Source organism: Meleagris gallopavo, chromosome 6, assembly GCF_000146605.3.
Source record: "Meleagris gallopavo isolate NT-WF06-2002-E0010 breed Aviagen turkey brand Nicholas breeding stock chromosome 6, Turkey_5.1, whole genome shotgun sequence".
NCBI lineage: Eukaryota > Metazoa > Chordata > Aves > Galliformes > Phasianidae > Meleagris > Meleagris gallopavo.
The window spans coordinates 20,829,567-20,851,488 of NC_015016.2; positions in this window are offsets into that span (position 1 = coordinate 20,829,567).

Genomic DNA, 21,922 nt, shown 5'->3' on the forward strand with positions numbered 1-21,922 from the left:
AATAAAAAAAAAAGCAAGGCTGCAGAAGACAACAATGCAAAAACAGACTCAGCTCAGCTCAGTATCTCTTGACTGACCAGAACAGTTTTCTCCTTGGGTGCAAAAGAATTTAATCCCATGCATTATTCATCAACAAGGGCATCATTTTCTCTGGAGGAGCACTTATGGGTCATAGAACACTAAAACTGGAAGTTGTTTGCCCTTTACCATACCTGCAGGTATTAGACTCTTGTTCCCTGTGAAGCAGCAGTATGGCATCTCAAACTGTAGCCTACATCCACAGCAGTCAACATCTGCTGGCAAAGATAACAAAATCCTTGCCTGCATTCTTCTGATAGTTGGCATAACTGATAATGATAAGCAGGGTGATAGTACTACAGATGAGAGACACTGAATAGATTCTGGTCCACTCTGATTTATACCAGCAGAGGACTCGTACCAGTGCTCCTTACCTAGGAGATACCAGGAGACACTTATCTTCTTGCTGAAAACAAGGAATATTCTGCTGAGATATAATTCAGGATGAAGTAGGTGGATGAGATTAACCAGATTCCTAAAATGGATCCACCTCAATCAGCTGTCTTGTTTAAAGATTATTTAAAGCTAACAGAAAGTGAATATGGTTGTTTTTTTTGTTGTTTTTTTTTTTTTTTTGTTATTTGTTTCTTTTAAGTGTAAAACTAAAATAACAATATATTCCAAAGACTTAATTAGGCTTTATGAGGCTGCACAACATTCTTTAGGAACCTGGTTGCATTTGCAGACCTGAAACCATTTGAGCAAGTACTGAGCTCATCTCTGCTGTAACTTTAACTTCTGCTCTCATTCTCTGGCATTACAGCAGCCTGACAACAGCTGAGGGGGCTGAGACAAACTGGTGTCACCCATTTAAAGAGCTTGTGAGTAAAACTGGATTAGATAGAACCTCAATTCCTCTCTTAAAAGAATTGACTAAGTAAAAATGATTAAATAACACTAAAGCTAAACACATGAAATATCACCTTTACTCTCATGGGTGTTATCAGTTGTGTGAGCACTGTAGCATTTCCTTTACTCTGTTTTCAGAAGAGAAATAGCGGAAGATTGAATTCTTCTGAGAGTTCTCAACATATGCTACATTTACTATTTAAATTCTGAAGAGAATGAGAAAGAGATGGTCAGCATAGCCTTGAAACATTTGGGGAAAAGAAATACTTAAAAACAAAGCACCTGTGTTTTCTGGCTGGACAACAGTCTATCAGCCAAAATAGCTCTTCTAACAATACAGGCTGTAGTGAGCTAGCTCCTCATAATTCATTTCATAATTGGGAAAAAATGTAGCATTTTCTGACATCATCTCAGTGCAGTTTTGGACACACTGTACTACAAGGAATCCAACAATAACCATTGAATTTTCTGCTTCACAGTTTAAGAAGAATCCAGTGACCAGGACTGCGTACAGCGGCAAAACATTCTCATTTGGGCTTTCTGGTTCAAAATCCATACACAACTAATTGATAAGCTTTGGAATATAAATTACATTTTAATTATGTCTGTATATTCTTTCTCTTTCCCTGTTAATAAAAACAAATCAAGGGATGACATCCAGCAGCTTCAGAGGCCAGGGTCTGAAAACTAGGTGTCAGACTCTGTGGGAGGATAGAAAGGTGCCGTCTATCACTTTGTGCCTGGAAATTACTTTTACATATTATTACTAAGTGTTTTTTCCCTCTCTCAAGACCCTGTCTTAGTAGTAATTAACTCACATCCTATTACTTGTTTAATAATAATAATAAGCACTTACTTATTATCAGAGTTACTTGGTGTCATGTATGAATAAGATCTGTGAACTTCAGCTGGCAGATTTTCCTCTGCAGCTGAGGTCATTGCAGAAGGAACTGTTTTTGAAAAGGAAATAATCCTCCCAGCAGAAAGTGGCTAAGATTCCATGTCAGTAATTTCTACAAAGATGGCAGCAAAATTCTGCTTTGACCTGGGCCGACCTGATAGAAATTCTGAAGGAGACCTGAAGGAGAAATCCTGCATCACATCAAATGCATAGATCCAAGAATATAACTTGTTTCTTTTTTTCTACAGGGAAGCAGAGAATATTCTGAGAATGTTCTGGTGTTTTTCATCATGCAAAAGCTTTCTGATGAGAATCCTAGTGGTGGCAGCCAGGCTCCCATTCTTGACCTGCTTTTCTTTACCTGATTTGACTGAAGAAAGATTAGTGAGAGTGATGTGGGCAGAGACAGACCTAGGAGGGAAACAGCAGAGAGGGCAGGGATGGTGTTGGTTCAGTTCCATTCATGTGCCTGTCCCCTGTGTGAATGTTATTGACAGGGAACACAGCCAAATCCCATTTTTAATTTAAGTAAAACAAAGCAGCTGTCCTATAGTTTATATAGAAAAAAAAACAATTAAATAACAACCTTTATCTGTGATAGGGACACTAAGACTCTGCAAGATCAGTTGTAGAGAATGGTCCAAGAATTATAAATCTAAACGAAAGCTCAGCTGCCTATTGACAAAAGTCTTTCTGCACTTTTTACGGTCCTTCCATCTAGCACCATTTAGAATTGAGTGGGATGGAAATATGGGGATGGGGATGAAAAGGATGGGAAGTGAAATGAATAAAGAAAAGGAGAAAATAAAAGTAGTGAGCAGCAGAAAGAGGTGGAGAAAATAACCGCAAAATTCTGCTAAAAAGATCTTAAAAATTGCATGTCACATCCAATTCTTCAAACATAACCCATGACAGAGAGGCAGTGTAAACTTTCTCATGATCCAGTCTTCAGTTTGTTCGCATATTGCATAAAAGAAAACATTCATAAAGGGATTATAAAGACTAACAAATGTTTAATGACTATTATAAATATGCTACAGAACCAAATAGTATGTGCTACACCTGGCTCTAAGTATAGAAGTACAAGTGTTACATCTAGTTAGAAGCCGTACCATAAACCTTAAATCCTTTAGTAGGAGTTTACTTGATTTGCAATTCAGCTTTAATATAACAAAGGCGAGTTAAAAATTGTCAAATATGAAGAGTAATCATCTCTATAATCAACAAATTGCAGTTGAAAAGTTACATTTCTGGGAGAGTATTCTAATTTTTACTGACATTATGAGGAACATGATCTAGCTGGTATTGAATACAAACAGTACTACAGTGAGATCTCTCTGTCCTATCTTTAGATCTTGAAATTATCTGTCTGATTTGATCATGCTTACAGCTATGCCTATGATAATGGTCATAAGAATCTTCTGCCTGGGTGCTGATTAGACTATAGTTGAAGATATTCCCTCAAGCCAAGTTTTTGCTGCTAGCAAGCAGCCTCCTAATGTTCTGCCCACACAGTAGAAGTAAAATGAGCATGGAAAAGAAATGAAGCACTTGGGCTGTGGGAGCAGCCTCTGAAGGAAATGATAAGGCTGAGACTGGTGGAATGGTGGTAGCATGTGTCGAAACTAGGACAAGCTGAGTAAATGTGGGGCTGACAGTTGGGCCTTGTACCAGAAATAATGGGGACAGAAGGGATGGCTATCAGGGTAAGGAGAGATAGGCTTGTAGGTGAAACAAGAAACACCAGGATTGTTTGGCAGGAGAGTTTGGGCAAACTGGGTTGCTGGTATGTGTCTATTCTTGGATCACAAATTTCTTTATTCTCTGTAATTGTGCTGACATTGAAAGTCAAAAACACAGCAACAGGTTACATAATATAGCATGGCTTCTATGGTCCAGCTCACTCTTTGACCATGTGTATCAAGTTCAAATTAATATTTAAACAAACAAACAAACAAACAGAAACACAAAAAAACCTCCATCAAAACCCCAATCCAAACCTGCTTAAAAATGGTTCAGAGGAGATGCAGTGTCACAGAAAGTAAATGTAGTCTGAGAAAACAGCATCAGAAATAAAATCCCAAGTGCTGATAAACTGAATAATCTCAAAGTATACTGTTTGTGTGTTGTATTTCTTCTACTAAATGCCACTCTAGAAGATCTTGTGTTAATCTATGTTAGCTGAATACTTGTGGAAGAACAAGTGTAAAAGCTCTGTTTTTAAGAAGCTTAAATTCAACTGCTAAGTGTTATCATGTAGGAATTTAGAGAGTTTTCTCTCTTTCTGTGCGCTGTCAAATCAAGCAACAATTCACACTATAGGAGAGAGCTGGCTACCATTGTATTTCTCAGCTTTGGATATGAACAAAGTTTTTTTTTTCTCCCCCGAAAGTACAATTAATTGTTATTTTAAAAATCAAGCATGAAAAACTAGCATTATTTCCTGTGGTCAAAATATTGATTCTGTGGCAGGAAATAAAAACTCTCTGGGGGATACAGACAAAGACAGAGAATGTGCACATTTTCAAATACAATCACATTGTGATTGTATTTGGCAACAAATAGCATAGGGAGCAAGTAAGCTGGCCATAGATGTGTCTCAAAAAGTCTTAATATCGTCTTAATCTAATCGAGTGATTAGTGTAACCGTACCGTAATATCTAGGGTAATGATTTTTAAAGTCATCCTTTATAGAAGTCAAGAGAATTAACCGGCATAAAATCCACAAAATCCTTACACTGAGCACTATATGCGGAAAGAAGACATGCTAATGGTTATTGCAATTATCTGGTATTCCAGAGGAATAGCTGCCTTTTGACGTTTTTGAACGTCTAAGACAAATCCAGGAGTGTTAACAGAAGTTGTTATGGTGCCTAACTTTTGTTCCCAGCAGGCTGACTAGCATTGCAGACAGAGCCAAATTCTCTCCTGGCCTAACTACAATCACAAATGACCAATCACAAACTACAATCTGGAATGGACTGCCCAGGGAAGTGGTGGAGTCGCTGAACCTGGGGGTGTTCAAGGAAAGACTGAATGTTGTGTTGAGGGACATGGTTTAGTGGGAGCTATTGGTAATAGGTGAACGGTTGGACTGGATGATCTTTTAGGTTTTTCCAACCTTGGTGATTCTATGATTCTATGATTCTACAAAATTTGGCCAAAGACAAATTTGATACATTGCTTTCAAGAAAAGTTCAGTTCCTGTGTGGTGCTCAGGGCTCTTCCAGAACAAACTGTAATAGAGGATGACTGCAAAACCATGTTTGGTACCGAAAGCTTTGAATTACTATTCTTTCTATGACTTCCATGTAAATGATTGGTCTTGCATTTCCATAAGGTTATTATTTGAGTATTTATTTATTTATTTATTTGAGACAATAATTATTATTTATTAAGACAAATAATTGTTTCTCTAAATACTATAGAAGCAACAAAGTGCCCTGTTTTAAAGACTGCCTCTGCAGATCAAAGGAGAAAATACAGAAACTGCATGAATCCTGATGATGTCTGTTCCAAGACTGCTAGTCTAAAACTGAGAGCAGAGAGATTTCTAAACTGTCCCCCCTTCTTGCTAAGTTCAGTCAGTTAGCTTACTGCAGATGTTGTTTTTTTTCTAGAGGCCTTGCAGAATGAAAGTGCAGAAAGACACATCTGAGGAACAAAGATTATGATTACGCTTTGGAAACACCAGGAAAGAAAACATGTAAAACAGATTTGAGAGAAGCACATAAATAGAAAACAAAGGCTGGCAACTTTGATACGCCATATGGAGTGACGGGGTGACAGAAGAAGAAGTAAAATAGTCCAAACACTGAAGACTTGGTAGGCAAGGCCAACAAATTTGTTTGCAGCAGTTATTTCAGGGATTCAGATTGGAAGGATGATAAATATTTATGAGGAAGTTTTTAAATTGCCATGGTGAAAGAACATGGTCAGTCTGTTAAAGGAATTGCTGTTTGCTGTCAGCAGTGAACATAAGATACTCTGATCAGTGGTTATTCCACACCAGATGGCATAAATTTTCCTTTGATTGGATAAGGAAACAGTGATCTCCGTACAATCATGAGTGCTCCATTCCTTTTCACATGTTCTGAGTATGACATTTCCCGTACACATCTAAGATTTCAGCAACACAAACAATTTCCAATATTTGCAAATGCCCTTTATTTCTTGTTTCTTAAGTTCTTGTGCAATCCCCAAATCAAAATCTCTCAACCCTAGCCCAAGGAAAGTACAAGCTGTGGCGACCCACCTCTGCAGTTTATGTTATTGCATTTTATGTTTGCTGCGCTGATAATGTCTCATGTGACAATCTGAATGCTTACTTGATTTCTGCAAGAATAAACTGGAAGTCACAGCTGAGTTGGATGGAGGTTTTTTTTGTTTGGTGCTGACTGCAAGGAATGCAAGCATAGCCCTGGGCAAATTCCCTGTCTCTGGGTGATTTCTGAGCCATTTGGGATAGTTCTGGGTGAATTAGCCAACTTGCATGAGAACAACCTAAGTACTCATTTCTCTTTACAGGTACAATAAGACAAAAAAGTGTAAGAATCCAGGCAGGATGCTTTAGGATGGAGAAGAGGGAAGGTAAGGGAAATGCAAGCTTATGCAGGGGTACAACTGCTGCTGGGATATGTACTTTATGATTAAGCATTTCTCACAGCTGTGTGAAAGTTCCACGCACCAATACAGACACATCTAGCTGAAAAATGTCAAAAGGACAAGAAAATAGTAAAGGAGAAGTGTCTTAAGTGGCCAGCAGAGTGGAAATACTTTATTCAGCTGGGGGTAATGTCTGAGTGAAGTTTGTGTTGTCTTTCTTGGCTGTCCATTCAGAATAGACGTGACAAAAATGCATGTGAAAATACCCATTTCTCACATCCAAGGAAGACCAGAAAATATTTCTTTCTTTTCATCAGCAAATAAATACTAGACATTCTTTTACTGTATGCTAGTTATTCAAGTCCTGTCAGACTGAGGACACGTTTTATTTTATCAGCTGGATTGCAGAACTACAGCCATTGATATGAGTACATGGATACACATATGTTTAGTCATTTTACTTTCAAAGGAACACAGCCAACCTGATCTTTGGATCTGGCAAAAATGTGAGCTATTAGTTTTTCCTGAAGCTTTTTCTGATCCTTTAAAACCAAACTTTTGTCATTGAAATAACCTGAATAAATACCAGAAGATATTTCCAAACAGTGTTTCTCCTTCTCTTCATGATGTTCTTAACCTGACTGGTGATTAAAAAGTTAAGTGGACTGATTTCCAAAGCAATCCATTTATGTCATGACTACATGGCTTTGTGTCCCTGCCATTGTATAAGACTTCAATCCTACTTCTACTTGCTTTGGGTATCATTTCTTTAGGCCTGTTTCTTATTTCTCTGCTGTCTGTTTGGTTCTTATTTTAGCATGTCGTTTACTTTAGCTTTGTATCAGTATTGGTTTGGGCTCTGTTAAATGATTTTTGCCCATGTATTCTTGTGTACTCACTCAATGCACGAAGATGTGTCTTCAGAGTCCTGTGGAATTGTTAAGCTTCTGCCTAACACAGTAAGATATAATTTCCATCTGCTGTAATATCATACCTTTTAAGATTGTTTCCAAGGTTTTCTCATATGCTTGTTGTTAAGTTTATTGATCCATAGCTTCCTGGTTTATCTTTTCAAGTTTTGGAAATACGCACAGTGATAAAAAATACTTCAGTTTTCAGGATTTTTTTCCTTATTCCAGTGAATTTGTACACATTTCATTTCACGATTTCACTTATTTCCATGCCAGTGACCTTTCCGTAATTTTCCTGCCATAGCCAAAAGTTCATTTCTTCCTTAATCACTTAATTTAAAATATTAAGATATACATTATTTGCCTTAAATCTTTTTTTTATCTTTAGTGCTATAATCTTCTGTTTTGCACATTTTCTCCTGTAACATATGTGAAAGTGTCTCAACAGGTATTGAACTTGTTGAACTTCCAAAAAATGTGTAATCATCATATTTATACCATCATGATTTATTGCCATTTATCTGGGATTATTTTTCTACAGACTCTATATAACATATTTTTGATCTCATCTCACCAGGTGAAATGCATTCCATTTCAATTCCTGAGTGCGTTCTTTTTTTCCTTTTTTACGTTGTCCTTACATCTTCTTCGGCAATTAAGTAATTACCTTTAAATATCTTTTCCTCCCATTTCTCCTTCTTTGCTCTGATGTGACATGGTGGTTCCTAATGCGACTAAATGTTTGCATAATCCCCAGCTGTGCTGAATCAGTTCCCAGGTATGGATTTTCTGTACAATACCAAGTTTCAACAATTTCCTTTACCTTCCCATATTATGCCAAAATCTGTGTAAAAGGGTCATTATTTTGTACTAAATACAGTCTATAAAATTCCAAACAAGTTTTTCAAGCGTAAGAGCTTTTCTCTTAGGTATGATTCTTCTTTACAATTACAGGCTTTGCATTTGTCAGTTCATTGATGTGAGTGGATTTAATTGTGAATCCAGCAGCATAAAGCAACGCTTTCCTCTGTTTCACAGAATATTACAAAGAATGCAACAAAGTGCTCACAGTTTGTTACGTTTGTCTCATTCCCAGTTATTAGATATAAATTTTTTCAGCCCCAGTTGGCTCTTGCATGGCACTTTTAAACTTGTCTTCAGTTTGCTGGACTTCTCTCAACTAACAAACACATTGTATTCAAAACAAAACAAAAAAGACCCCTAATATCAGAGGTGAAAAGAACAGTTAAAGATATTTATTTGGCCCAACTCAGATAAGTAATGAGGATACAGATTGCCCCCAAACAGACCTGTTAGCCTTGTGAATTGTACTTCAGAAATAAATGCATAAACTACATATATCTGCTGAATATAACAGAGAGGCTACTTGAGCAAAAAAAGGAGCATATTTGTTCAAGCCATATGTACCTGAATCAGAATCACTTGGCAGCTGAGGTTCCAATCTTGCTCTTTTACAAAAGCTGACTTAATAAAAAACAACAACAACAATAATAAAGTTCTTTCTGCCATGACTGGTGCCCATACAAAGAATGACAGATAACAGAAAAGATAGTATTATTCATACTTTAAATGACAAACAAAAATACTTGAGGTCACTAGCAGTCAGCATATTTCACTCTTTTGCTTGTTTTCTTCTGAGAATCTCGAGACTATTCAACAAGAGAAGCTGGATTATGCCCCCAGAATGCAGCTCAGTATGTGGATTTACTGCTGTGCTTCAAATGTGATGACAACAAGTAATGATGGCTCTGATTGCCTACCTTTTCTACATCAGGAGTAGTCTACAGCAACTTTATGCTAGAGAAAATATCACTTCTGCTTCTACTGATAGAAACACAATAGCAAATCCTTTCTATAGACATGCAGTATTTTGAGTGATCTGGTTACAGCACTTTCCCAGGTGAAATCAATAACACTGCCAAAATCACTTTTGGTTGTATCTATACTGAAGATAAAAATGTTACATCATCCTTCCCAAACATCTTTTTTATAGATAGAAGTGTCTAATGTAGACAAGGCCAAGGTCAACTGTGAGCTCAGATCCACTGTTTAGTTCACTGTGAGGCCAAAGTCTCAGTGCACTTTTTGCCCTTCCTTTTTCTCTTTGAAGAAGGGCAAAGCAGTAACAGCAATCACTCAAGCACTCATTCACACACACCCTCTTGTACAATAAACCAGAGAAAAAAAAGTTCTGAATAGATCACATGCAGTCTTAATGGCCATTGAGGATTTCCATAGTCAAACTGAAACATTTTTTCGGCCTGAGGCTGGGATCTTTCAGCATCTTGAAAACATCTTTATCCACCATCACAGTTTTGGCTCAGGTAGGACTCCTCTGTCTTCTGCGTCCAGGCCTGGGGCTCCCAGCACAAGAAATAATTGGACCTATCGGAACAGGTCCTGAGGAGCCTATGAGAATAATCAGAGGGCTGGAGCACCTCTCCTAGGAAGAAAGGCTGAGGGAGCTGGGTTTGTTCAGCTTGCGGAAGAGAAGGCAAGGAGACCTCCTTTTGGCTTTCCAATACTTAAAGGGAGCTTATAAACAGGAGAGAGATTGACTTTTTACACGATGAAGATTTTAAAGGTGCAGAGATATGGAAGTATGCAATATTTATGATGAATCTCAAATCTTAGGAGAAGTGCTGTGTGCTGCACTCTTCCCATAATATTATAAGAGGGAAACATTCCTAGAAACTGTCAAAGTTCCAGTAAGAAAAGGGCTGAACATCTCTGAAATAAACTGCAGCTCAAATGGCCACATCTTAGAGGAACAGAAAGAGAGCTAAGTATTTCATTGCCTACATAAACAATATCTCCCAGACTTTGAAATGGCAGATGAGATATGCACAGAATAGTGTATTTTTCTCTTCTAATCTCACTTCAGTGCAGCATTAACTCGATCAATGCTGCTTCAAGATGTCCATCCATCCTAAGCAATAATGCAGCAAGTGAAAATTTATACAACTGAATAGAATGAAAGTCATCATGTCACATTCAGTGTAAAAATGTGAGAACTTCATGTTATGTGTCCATGCACATGCCATGCAACACGTGGCTCATGAACTGTAACAATAAGAGTGGTTATGAGGTTTGTGCAGAAGTCTTAAGGCAGAGACAAAAGCAAAAAAGGAAATGTGTTGCTAGAGTCATATGAGAGCAGAAATAAGTATACGGTTTTCACTTCACTTTGAGCAAGTCTTACTCTGAACTGTTGCAGAGAACAGATTCCAAGAACTCAAGCAACTACAAACAGAAGTATGGGAAACGGAATTCGTCAGTGGTGGATCTAGCTAGCTTCTTCGGCTCACTAGCATGCACTAGTGGAAGTAACTTTGACAGCAGTGTATTGGTGTAGAGCAGTACCATAATTAATACCATGCGTTTACACCAATCATTTTTCAGATGTTTTTTACTTACAAATCCCAGCTACACCCCTTTAATCCTCTTATCATAGAAAAAAAAATGGCCTGAGTTGGAAGGAACCTTAAAGCCCACCCAGTTGTACCCCCTTGCTGAGTGCAGGGTTGCCACCCACTAGATCAGGCTGCTCAGGGCCCCATCCAACCCACCACTGAACACCTTCAGGGATGGAATGGATGCCTCCAGCAATGAGGCTATATAGAGAGAAAGACACCATAACTTTGTAACTGCATAACCTCTGCAAAAGGAAGAAAATTGTGCCAGAAATACAGAAAAAGTGCAAGCTAGAATTGGTAAGGCTACTACACAACCTATAACTTAGCTGAAAATCAGGGCTATTTATGGCAGTGCTGCTGCTCTGACCTGGGCAAAGGTAAGTTTTTTATTTTTATTTTTATGATTATTACTATTATTTAATTTTTTATTATTTTTATTTTTTATTTCTGGTAACTACTTTTGATCCTCCAATTAAAATAAAATGAACAGCAGATAAGTTGAAATAAAAGTGGTGAGAAAAGGAGTAATGAAAGAAAACAAGGAAAGAATAAGAGAAAATGAAGACAAAACAATAAAAGGAGAAAGAGAAAATATCACTTCACAATAATTGAGCCAGAAAATAGAGGGGGGATACTGAGGAAAAGGAATAAAGGAGGAAAGAACAGAATTAAATGTAGGATAGTATTTAATTTAAACTTACATTTAATTTTATCTCTGAAGTCTCACTTTAAAACCCAAACCTATTTAAATTTTAGCTGTGCTATCACAGTGTACATGCAAGCCCACAGCCTTTAGATCCTAAATGTAAATCTGGCAACAGAAACTTACCCATTCCACACTTACTGGAGCAAAAAGGGCTTATTAATGAAGGTAGTTTAACTAATGAGAAAAGAGTAGAACATAGGTTTTTCTTCTACTGAAAATACTCTCTTCTTTAGAAGCAAAAATGCAGAATCTGCAATATGGACATTTGTGTCACTTAAAAAGTATGTCTAAAAGTCAATGGACACTATAAATAAGTTAGCTGCTCATCACTATTCCTTGAGCATAAATCCATTGTGCCATAAATTCTCCTAAGGCAAATAAAATCTCGTAAAAATTTAATATACTTGCAAAAAATCTTAAATAAAACTTCCCAATTAAACATCAGATTGAGAAGTATAATGGAGAAAAATGTATTTTAAAAAAAATCTGAATTCTGATTTTTTTTCTGAACAACCTGAAAAAGAATTTGTGAACTGAAAACAGAAAACAGAGGTAAGTAACAAACACTGCAAAGACCTCTTTTTTCCCCAGATTAAAATTGACAAAGAAGTGTCTAAGACTTCATAAGAAAAGATCTGTTTTGTTTTGTCTTTGTATTTTTGCACTGCAATTTTTAAAAATTATAATGGGGAAATAAAGATGTTTGATGCAAACAGTCCAGAAGTTAGTAATACTGGAAAAAGAATGCATTCAACTGAACTAAAACCAAAGTAGTAGTGTGACTGGAGAGTTCCAAGTGTTTTGAATATCAATATTTAGTCTTAGTATTATCTCAGATATTTCCCATCTGGTTTTGACCTTCACTTGTTCACACATAACAAAAACTAGCTGCAGTGTTTCTTGTACATCTGAAAGGCACCAGGAAATGTAGCCGTGGTGGGGACATTTTACAGAGGGCACAAAGAATGCCAGGCAGCTGGAGGAATTCCTATGCACCACACTGATTACAGCTGTGGCCAGGCTACCTCCTGGAGTTTCCTGTGCCCAAGGTCAGATATTGCAAGGTGCTTAGGTCAGTTTTTCCTGAAGTCAGCACCTATCACAGATGCACATCTCAGAAAGTTGCATCTTGACTGGTCATACAGTTAGCATGAACAGATATTGCTGAACATATCTGCAGCATGCTTAGAGAAGTGGATGGTGATGGCACTTTGGAAATATGACTGAAATGGATTTATTTACTACATCAAAGCAATAGCTGGGAGCGTGAGGGTGGAAAAGGACTCCCTGTACTGTTCTTCAGTTACAGTGCAAAATGATGGATACTGGTTGAGGAAGCTTAAAATTTGGATGACATTTCTGGGAGTTATTTGTAAACTCAATTTTTAACTGGTAGTTGCACGGTGCAGTGAATTCACTGGCTATTCAGGTAAGAGCAGATAACCAGGTAGTTGTTCTAGGTCAACCAGACATGAAGCAGTGCTGATCCTGAAACAATTACTATGGTGCTGAGATCCCGTTAAATGAGCTCCAATCCGTAGCCAGAGAAACATGATTAAAAGGCTTCCTGATCACAGCTGGCTTGCCCTTGGGGACAGGAGAAGTGGCCGTGCAGTTATCTGTATTTGTCTGCACAGACGTCCTGCAGACATTTCTTTCAAGTTGCAGAAGTTCTTTATTTTCTTTGGAAAGAAGGTTAGGAAAACATTAAAATCCCCAGGGCCAGGAAAAATGTGTAGGCATGGACGTGTAGGCATGAAACAATTTTAAGTAACTTCATGTTGATTAAAAATTGATTAAGTCAAAGTAAGAAAAAAAAAAAAGAATCTATAAAGAAACGAAAGCTTGAGACTGATTTCATGCTGTCCAGAACCTGCTATTTGAAAATGGGCGTAAGGTCCATGGTGTGCAGCTGGCATTGGTCTGTACAGGTGTGTACATACATTGTGGGGCAGTGATTGTATACTGTAATGACTTGATCTTGTTCCTTGCACAGTCAAGGGTAAGATTTCCAATAACTTTTGTAGTTTAGGATCCAGCTGCTGGAATGACGTGGAGAAAAACATACAGACTGGATGAACCTAGGTTCCCAAAGTGATTCTTCACCACTTCCTGAGGAATCTCATTCCCTTAACACTATGCTACAGAACACATTATCCACAGTCAGCTTGGATGTATGCTTCATGTCATCCAAAAATCATTAGTTAAAAATGTTACTGCAAAAACATATGTATCTTCCATGCATATTATTTTCTGTGCAATCAAACTGCTACATAAAGAAAAGGAACCACTCAAAACATGGTTTTGACACGGGGCAGATCAGCACTCCAGGATAGAATCCTTAGAGTTGAAAGGGTCCTATAAAGATTATCTAGTCCATCATCCCTGCAATGACAAGGGACATCCACAGCTAGATCAGGTTGTTCAGAGCCCCAGCCAGCCTGTCTGTGAATGTCTCCAGAGACATGTTTCCAGGGACAGAATGACTGAAGACTGTTTGATAGAGCAAATTCTCAGCGATAGAATAATATTTTTTCAGCATAGTCACTATCATTAGCTATGCACTTTCACCAGTGATGAGCAAGAGCAGTCATACCTTGCTTGTAAAAATCTTTGTGGCTGTCCAGAATGTGGCTTGTCTTTCATGTTGCTGTCATGACTGTTGAAATGCACTACCCACACCTCACTGTGCTCACATCCACTGTTTGGTCTCTGCAGATGTGCAGCAAACATCAATGAACATCAAAAGGTGCCATTTTTTCCACATGGAGGAACTCAATTTCACACCTTTGTCTCATCTGCACTTGCACATCAGACGCCATTCTGTCAGATTGTCCCTCTGCTGCCATCTGTTGCACAGCAACAAGATGTGATGGAAAGTTTGTGGGAAGGTTTAACCTCTACTGCCATCAAACTGACATCTGCCTCTGATGACATGGGCCAACATAAAAAAACAGAAGGCATTACTTTTGGAGCAGCCTTCACGTAAAACAGATCCTAAAATACCTTAAAGGTGGCTGTAGCATGCCTAAGGGTACTTCTTAGGTGAAATTAATCCCATCTGAGGCATGAGAGACTTTAAAAAAGGTTGAGCAACAGGAGAGCATGGAAACAAAGTTGTTCCAGGCTGTCTGAGAATCAAAAGAAGAATCCACATTTGTTTACATTACCAGAAGACTGAAAAATAACTTGCTTAGAACAATGAAGAAAGAAAACAACAAAGGTAAAATTTGGTGGTAGATAAACAGGGATCAGACTGCCATGGGAAAATGGAGAAATCTCTCATCTGAAGAAAAACAGGATACCTCCTTATCTGGATAGAAGACAGAGCACAGCAGTGAATGAAAGAAAAGAGATGGTCTGCGATGTACTGTTTAAACTGGATGAAGCAGTGATCCCCTGTGATCTTATCCTTGATGAGACAATGAGCTGATCAGTTTAACTATGGGGGAGATAACTTCTTCAAGTAGAAATGCTCCCAGTGGAGAAATGCCTCCCAATGGAGGCATGCTTACTGGCAAATAAAGTTAGTTAAAACAAGTTGCAAAAAGGTGACTTTTAACACATGATTTAGTGTTTATTACACCTTAGTTAATATCAGCTGTTTTGTTGTTGTTGTTTGGTTGGTTGGTTTGGTTGTTTTTTTTTTCCTATAAATTCAACAGTTTTTTGCAGGTCTGCTTTCTGGCACAAACTGGGCTTTAGTACAAGCCTTATAAAAGACAAAAGAAAAAAAGATTATGAGCATTTTGTAGAATGCAGGCATAAGGCAAGTAACAATAAAAGGCAGATGACTTCAGCACTGGTTGTCTTGACAAAACAGTTATGGCTAGCGACACCTCCTCTACAGTTTTGTGTGTTGTTAGTGCATGAAATAATGTAGTAGCAAGGCACAGCTTAGCCAAGTGTGCCTAGAGAGCTGCATCTGCACCTCCTCAGGTTTGTTTTGTTATAAAGGAAGTTATGTGTATGTCCACGCAGGTTTCCACACTGGGTTGAAGCCTACTCCTGCTTGTTTTCCACCCTTGAAATAGGGCAGTTCAATTGAACTCATTGCTTTCCTGTTAAGATGAATCTCCAAAAATCAGCTCTCACTAAGAAAGTCCAGCAAGCCATATTAATAACCACTCTTCTCAAAAAAACAGTAAGAACATTTAGGTAGAAAAACAACAACAAAACACAGACAAGATTTGCAGAAGTATGTTTGATTGCATGTACACAGGGTCCTGTGAAATATGAAATAGATCAGGAACTGCAAGCCTAAAATATCATCAGCACAGTGAGCCACTTACCACTGTCACTGCCTCGAAACTTGAGCAAAGTTCTGGTAACAGGGAACTAAAATTTCAGCAGTGAGAACAACAACTAGAAGAAAACACATCTGAATATGACATGCCTATCAATTTACTCTTAATGGATTGCAGCTCCTAACACATACCTATTTTAGAACTCACAGATCAGTTTAGGAAATTTTAAAAACACTGATGAGGAGGAATCACAATGGTAACAGTAACTGTTTCACACTTTATTTAGTGCAGCAAAGTATCCTACAAGCACTGGCCCACTTGCTTTTTCAATGGATTTGCAAATGGTGGAAAATAAACTAACTGAAGGAGAACTGCAGATTTTTTTTTTTAATTAATCAACCTTATTCTAAAATATGCAGGTGAATGTTAATGAAAGAGCTAATCAGAAAATAAAATTCTCCATACCAAGTTACATTAACCTACAGCTTCTACATTTTTTTTTCAGCCCTCAGAATTCAGCCTCAGAATTCAGCCCTCAATGCTTTGCTAGCCTGAGCAAGCTGACCTCTCGCTTCATTCTGATCCATGCTAGTTCTCCTGTGCATCTATGCCGTTTAGAGTTTTTCTGTATGTGGATGACCACAGCTGTACTCAGCTTTCCCAGTGCTGAATGGCTGCTAAACAGAGAACTGATATGTCACGGATATGACAGAGCTCACTTGCTAGGGTGGGTGCGGGACACTGCGTAAATACTCCAAGCAGGAGAAGCTCTTCTTCAAAGGGTTCATGTAGCCTGAGATGGATAAAAAGTGCAATGCCATATGGAAGATCTTCACCAGGATGAGGTAAAAGCTGAGGAATAATACTGAAAAACATTTCAGGGTCTCAAGTAGATTTGTTGTAAGGGTTTCAAATGTTGAAGCTGATTAGGCACGTATATCTTGTCAATTACTATAGGAGCTGGGTTTCTTTTCTGCCAATTGCAAATCCACAGATTTTGGTTAATAGCAACCCAGGCAGTCTCTGAGGTGGCAGATAAGGAGATGAGTTCCCCAGCCTTCCTACCATTTTGACCGGCTTCCTGGTCACACTACTCTGGGATAGCAGAGCACAACAGCCACATGTTATCAATACTACAGAGAGGAGTGTAACGCCAACTGATTTGACTCCTTAAAACATGAGTTCTTCTGTCAGGGAAAGCCTCTCCTGAAAGTTAACATGACTTGTTGTGATGCTGTAAATAGATGGCAAAGAGCTAGGTTCCAGGCTAGTTAGTTAATCTCCTAGGCACAAACACACCCTATTTCCCTAGAGAGAGATATTGATACTCCCTCTTATGACAGGGCCAGCATCCGTTAGCTCTAGCAATGTGAGGTTTAAAAAACCTGTGCAAACCATCACTAGCTCTCCAGAGTTTCCTGAATTTTCAGGAAAATTCTCTGCGTTATCTATTATCTCCAGACTTGTGTTCATCTGGATACATATCAGGAGTAGCTAAAATGACTTGAAATTCACGGGGGGAGGAAACTGCACCTTAATAATACAGTGCTAACAGTATTAAAATGAGGAAGTTGCCAATAGTTAATGCCACATTTACAAAAGTCTTTGCTGGTTTTCTCCAAGTTGTACCCTCATCCAGCTAGTGAAAATGCTGTAACCTCCCATTCAAACCTTCCCCTCTATCCCTTACTAATTCCTACATTTTTCTCATTCCTCTGCTGCAATGTTAGTGCGCTTACTAAAGTGTGGGTACCTAACTCGAGGTCCAGCTGCTACTGTTTGTGAGCCAATAGGACTGTGCATATTTTTGAAACACTGAGGCTGCTGTTATTGCAGAAAGTAAATGCGTTACCCCGATAATGAACGGCCAGCTGGCTGACCAGTTTTTGCATATGTGCAGTCAACATCTATTGTTCTTCCCTTTGCACTGTTCTGAGAGATTCATCACAGATTAGTGTCCTGACAGAAAACTTCTCTCAGTCCAGAACTCAAAGGAAGCCTTAGATTCCTCTTTCTCATTGGATCTTACAAGAAAACAATAGTAAAGGATGTAATACTGTCTGACCTAAAGAAATTTATTAGAGATACTCTGTATAGGATTTAAATAGATATTTATAAAGCAAGATGAACTTTAAAAACAGAAACATTTTATGTTAATATTATAAATAGAGATAAGCACATAGGCCAAAACAAATGTGGTGAGCTGTAGATGAAATACTCTAGCTTTTGTTTAAGCTGTGTTTTACTGTCTTAAAAAGACATTTATGTTGTGGTGTGTTTCCTGGACTGAATATCTATGTTATATAAAGGCCATTGAAGTTCTCCCTTCCCCCTTCTGCTGACAGTCTTTAAGTTTACATCAGTCATCATCCACCTAAACATGAAAAGCCATTTCTAAATGTTTTTCACTCAGTGTTTTCTCTATCTGTAGAAGTCAACAAAAGAAATAAAAAAGTATAAAAGAATTTAATGAAATTTTATCAAGCATGAAATGGTGTTTTAACAAAACAGGGGGATTTGCTGAAGTAATGTTTCAGTAAGGAAGGAAATACCATTGACTTTATTACAGCTGCCTAATGTTTTCCACGAACTGCAGAAAATAATTCATTGTATCTTAGTGACCTACAATAACAGCTGACTGCTTGCACTTGATGGAAATGTGATTTGCGTCTACTAAAAATTAACTATTTAACTTCTCATGTTGTTCTCTTTGGAGACACATTGATTTCCATTGCATTCTGTTTTGAACTATTTCCTGAGATGCAAACTCCAGTAAACACAAACATGAATGGCTATGCAGTGTTCTACCACGAAGGAAGAAAACCATGGGCAAACAGCGTGTCGGCTGCAAGAGACTGCACTCAGATGAGGCCCCTTCTTTCTAAGTCATTTTACCTTGAAGATTCAGTAACATGACAAAGGAACACTTCAGACTGCTGTACGTGGGCACACACATGCATGTTCAGCAGAAAGTTCTACGGTGAGAGAGATAGAGGAGATGCTGAACTGGTGAAGATTTGGGGCTGGATTGGATGAAGTGACAATGTCAAGGGAAAAGTAATATCTTGCCTATGTAGTCTGAAGAAAAATGAGTGGAGCTGAGGCAGGGAAAAATGGGAATAAAATCTTTGTCTTTTGAGACTTGTCAGAAGATTTACTCCCACTGTAGTCATTGCCTCTGAGAAACAGGAGACAGATGCAAGCTGTTCTGCTGCAAATGACTGTGCAACGTATCTCATATTCTCTATGCAATACCATCCCTTCTTTACACAGTTTATAGAATATGTTTTATCCTTGCTTACTAGGAGCATCTAGATTTTGTACACACATCTGTGAAGGTACATGTGTATATACTGTACTGACCCACATCTAGAAAAACTATGTATGTAGGGATATCATATATTCAATATCTGTGAACGTATGCATCTACATTGCACATCTATACAATCAATAACAAATAGCAGTGATGTTAAGTAGGGAAGAAGAATCTGACCAGGGATCTCATGCAAATTTTACTTCAATAGAAGGTGACCTGGGATCCTTTATGTTCATTCAGTGTAAAAAAGACTGAACATTTCACCTTCAAATTTGACTGGCAGTGTACGCCTGCTTAATTTGTATGAAAAATAGGTATGCATCTTCTATGAGCTTAGCTGCATTCAGAACATGAAGAGGACTCTTTTCTCACACTTGAAAAATAGCTGTACACACTTGAACCACGCTGTTTTTTTCCTAGTCTTACTTATTCAAATTAACATAACTGTCATGAATTCAGAATTACTTCCACTGAAGTAATGAAACCACACAGAGATAAAATTAGTGCAAAGAGACTGGAGTCTTAATTCTGCCCCACTGCTATGGTTATTTCAAGTGTGTGAATCGAAGGACTACTTCACACAATTGAAATGAAACAAAACAATAAGCAGCAAAATGTTAAAAGGGTACTGAAAATGGACAATAGCCATTTTAAATGGGTTGAAATACTCTGTTGTTAAAACTGCTTTAGAAGTCTACACCTCCACTTTGCGTGATTGTCAGAAATTCACATAGCGAGCACTGAAATTACTCTGCAGCAAAGAAGCAGGCTTCCCACTCACAGAAAGCATGATGGCATGGATGCCTAGATACCACTTGAAACATGAAAATTGGTTGCATTTATGCACATAAAGATGAAATTAGATTCAACAAATGGCTGAACTATCAAAGCGAGAAGGAACCTGTAGCTGTCAAACCATGACAAGCTCATACAATGAAAAGTTTGACTCTTCTGACATTGGGAGGGCATTCAGCAAAGTTCCTGGGGACTGTAATGTGCTTTGTTGGGCTTTTTGTTTATTTTATCCTTGCTTTCTGTCAGAAGAAAATGATTAGCATGGGCTGCAAGCAGTCTTAATGCCTCCAAGAGTCAATTATATTGAATTAATTTCTATTCTATGAAAAGAAGCTTATATCTATATAGATCTCCATTTTACCTTTTCAGACATTTAAAAGAATGAGAAGAAATTACGTAAATGTTGATAAACAGGTTGAGAACACTGGTGGTATACTTATAGCGAAAATCAAATTCTATAGAAGAACACTCATTGTTTAGAGTTGTGTCACAACCAGCCATTCAGATGAGTGCATCCCATGGCGAGCTTATATGGTTCTTAAAACCTGAGGGTGAGAATCTCTGACAGATAGTCTCTTGCTCAAGTTCATAGGAAGCTTTCATAAGATGCAAACCACTTCAAAAAAAAAAAAACACTGCAAAGATTTCTGTCTCAGTGGGCATTCTGATAGCATGCTGCAGACATTCATTGCATAGCTGACATCACTTTCACTGATACTCATTCTCTAATATTAATTTCACTGGATATACTCTTTGGGATATAAGAAGTAAAATATAGCTAATAAATGGCTTTTCCTACACCATCATCTTCTCTATGTCACCTTTGTTTCCGCTTCTCACTAACTAAACCACCTTGAAATTTTTAGTCCCCCTCTGCACTGAAATTTTTCTCTGCCCTAGTAAGGATTAGTCAGAAAGCAATAGTAAAATTATATTTGCCATATTGTTTTTGTCCTCATGTGATCCTAACAGTGAGGTTAAGGAGATGTAATTGGCCCTACAGGGCATCCAAATGTTTACAGTATAGTTCTCAATGCTTTTCTTAGAGTGACTTAATGTACTGCAGAATTTCATATTTTAATATTATTCAAAAAAAGCCTTACTGAAAAACCTGCGCAAAGATTAGGAATGGTCAAACATTACAACATCAGGAGATAATTATTTCAAATTTCAGTACATGGGAACACATGTACAGAGAAAGTTAATTGTATTTCTCAGTCTTTTTTTGTGTGTGTGTGTGTTCATTTCCTATTTTGAGTCTGCCCTGATTCATAATGAGAGCCAACAATGCCAAACAAAAGTGAGTAAAGCTATGAACAAAACAAGTCTCTGGATGGGCAACCTCACATCCATTGGCACCTATCTCAGGACACACAAGTGTCCAGCTACAAACTGAGTGCCGGGAGACAGAGGTAGGGATCCACAGATCTACACAGTGCTTCAGCTAAACCTTCGAGTCTCCATGAGTAGTTCAAGTTGGAAGAATCAGTTCATCTAAAGAGGGACATTTCTTCAACATGTAGAGAAATTGACACATCCTGTTCACTCATACATAGACACGGAGGTGCTGCTGGAGGAATTTAGAGGCAGGGAGGCACTATGGTCCTCATTCTTTTATACATCATTTGCATCCGATCGTGATCACAACATGATGTAATTCTTTTCCTGAGGGCACCAATACAGAACTGAAGTAAATACTGTCACAGGACATAGCCTTATCAGTGCTTAGGACCAAAGGAATAAGGAATCAGTCCCACAACCTTTTGTAGTTGTATGTTTGCAAAGCATTATTTAAATTATATAATAAATTTATTTTTCTTTCTTTTCTTCTTTCTTCCTTTTTCTTTTCCCCAAAAGGAGACAAGAGCACCTTCCAATCATGCAAGTAGTAATATCTTGCATACTTTTTCATTTGATTGTGTATACACTATCCAAAAACACCTGTAGTAGAGGTATTCTCTTTTTCTTATCAACATAACGGTTCTTAAATATGATTCAGAAAACAAGATAGTTAACTTAGTGTGTATTCTTTCAAATTACAGCCATTCTTAAATACAACCTTGCCAGCTGAGAGGTT